Raw genomic sequence first — 2,626 nt, 5'->3', positions numbered from 1 at the left:
AATCCTGAGTTCCCCCAGGAATTTTTAACTTTCAGACTTGTCTAATTCTCAGACTGGAGTTTCTAGCAATTTATCAATTAAAGTTTGGCTTTTCCTACACCAATAACTGATTCCCATCGAGATTTCTATTTCTAAGCTACTGTTCCAATAAGTTGTCATCCTCTGCCAATAAGCTGTGACTTTATCTGCCTGTCTGTCTCTCTAGTCTGGGAGACAGCTCATGAGCCTATAACTTTAGTTAGTCAGGCTAACAGTTAGTTAATCAATCTAAGAAGAGTTGTTGATTTTCAATTTGTTCAGTTGTTGTTGTTTTTTTTTTTTGTCATGAACACAGGGGTGACAACTTCCAAATACACTGGATCAGCATCTTTTCTTACTATTTTATCACCTGAATCCTGTCCTCTGGCAGAGCCTTTTCTCAGGGGGTCATTCTGATATTGGAGCCTACCTGGTGTTTTTGCAACCCCAAATAGACAAACTGTTTCTGCATTTATAGTGTAGCTTTGGGCCTTGGGTGCCTACCTCTTCCTACCTAGAGGGCTAGACCGGACAGGTGATTCTCACAGGGCTTCCAAAGCAAGCCTATGTGCTCTTGTTTTGTTGTATGCCCTTAAAAACTTTATAACTTGCAGTTTTGATAGCTCACAACTCAGTCATCACTAATCAGATCAGCTCATCTCACTATTAATCTGAATTTGAAAAATGTCATTTACCTCACATTTATAGTGTATCTTTACTTAGGAAGCCCCAGATCCCTAAGTACAGGGTGGTTCTTGTCCTGCTAAAGACCCATTATCCAAACGAGGCACCTATTTCTTCTTTAGTTTATCTCTTTAAGACAAGCATAAGTTTTGCTGACTGATTTTATTCCCTCCTCTTTGCCCCAAACTACTATGATGGGTTATTATTGAGTTGAAACCGTGGGGGTAGGAGACAAAAGAGCGTTCCATGGAGTAACTTAGTGTTACTTCCTGAGTTTTATCATTATGATAATCACCTGTTCCAACTACTCTAAGGAGTAGAAAAACATGAAAAAGGTTAATAAACTATATACCTCAAGTTTTAGTTAGTAATCAGGAAAATGGAAATTAGCATCATGAGGCACCATCTTACATCATCAGTGAGTGTGGGTACAGGTAGGTGCCTGTAGGGAAGAGAAGCAGCACTGTCTGTTCATACAACCTCTTTGTATGATTGACAGATGTCTATTAATGCCCATTAATATGGAAGAGGTGTGCGAGTACACCCTTAGGGCCAGTGATTCTGCTTGTTACACATGTGTGTGGGACACCTAGGACGTTCATCATGATACTGTTTGTGACAAGTTGAAAATGGATGAACAACTTGTGGAGAATGTTACACGGACTTTCCATCAGAGGTGACAACAGCTGAGCTAGAACTCCTTGTACTAACATGGATAAAGACAAAATAAGTTCCGAAAGCAAGTTGCATTCACCACATACAAAAATTAATTCAACATTTATTGAAGACCTAAATGTAAGACCTGAAACTATAAAACTCCTAGAAGAAAACAGGGAGGAAGCTCAATGACGTTGGATTTAATAAGGATTTCTCGGCTATAACACCAAAAACTCCAGCAACAAAAGCAAAAATAGACAAATGGGACCACATCAAACTTAAAATTTTCTGTGAACAACAACAACAACAAAGTCAACAGAGTGAAAAGGCAATCATATAGAGAAAATATGTGTGAACCATTTATCTGGTAAAAAGTTAATATCCAGAATAGAAAAAGAACTCCTAGAACTCAATAACAAAAAACAAATAACCCAATTTAAAAATGGGTGAAAAATTTGAATAGACAATTCTCTAAAGGTATACAAATGTCTAATAAGTACATGAAAAGATTCTCAACATCACTCATCATCAGGGAAATGTAAACCAAACCACAATGAGATATCACCTCACACGCATTAGGATGGCCACTACCCAAAACCCAGAAAATAACAACTGTTAGCTAGGATGAGGAGAAATTAGAATGTTTGTGCACTGTTGGTGGTAAGATGGTATAGCCACTAGGGAACACAATAAGGAGTGTTTCTGAAAAAATTCAAAATAGAATTATCATATGATCCAACAATCCCACTGCTAAATATGTATACAAAAAAAAAATAAAACAAGATCTCAAAAAGATGTTTGCATACCCGTGCTTATGGCAACAGTGTTCATGATAGCCAACAGGACACTTGGATGTCCATGAATGGCGCTCGCTTAGGCAGCATATACACTAAAAATAGAGAAGATTAGCATGGCCCCTGAGCAAAGATGACACCCAAATTTGTAACATGTTCCATGTTTTTGTAACAATACTATTGATTATTCAAATAAAAAATTGAAATTAAATTCATTAAAATAAAAATAAATTGTTGAAAGAAAAGAAAAACGTCAATGAATGGATTAATGGATAAACAAAATGCAGCACATACATACAATGGAATATCACTCAGCCATAAAGGAAAGAACTTCACATGTGCTACAACATGGATGAAACTTGAGGACATTATGTGAGTGAAATAAAGCAGTCACGAAAACACTCTATGATTCCATTTATATGAGGTATCTAAAGCAGTCGACTTTGTAGAATGTAGAATGGTAATTGCCAGGC

The 2,626-nt window shown here is 36.9% G+C and overlaps 1 pseudogene; it reads left to right on the top strand.

Annotated features, from left to right (window-relative positions):
- The first annotated feature begins 2,226 nt into the window (after nucleotides 1–2,226).
- Nucleotides 2,227–2,321, top strand: LOC116857231 (annotated as a pseudogene).
- The last annotated feature ends 305 nt before the right edge of the window (nucleotides 2,322–2,626 follow it).

This window comes from Lontra canadensis, unplaced genomic scaffold, assembly GCF_010015895.1.
Source record: "Lontra canadensis isolate GAN:19392208 unplaced genomic scaffold, GSC_riverotter_1.0 scaffold120, whole genome shotgun sequence".
In the NCBI taxonomy this organism is placed as follows: Eukaryota; Metazoa; Chordata; class Mammalia; order Carnivora; family Mustelidae; genus Lontra; species Lontra canadensis.
This window is presented reverse-complemented; position numbering and strand designations above follow the sequence as displayed.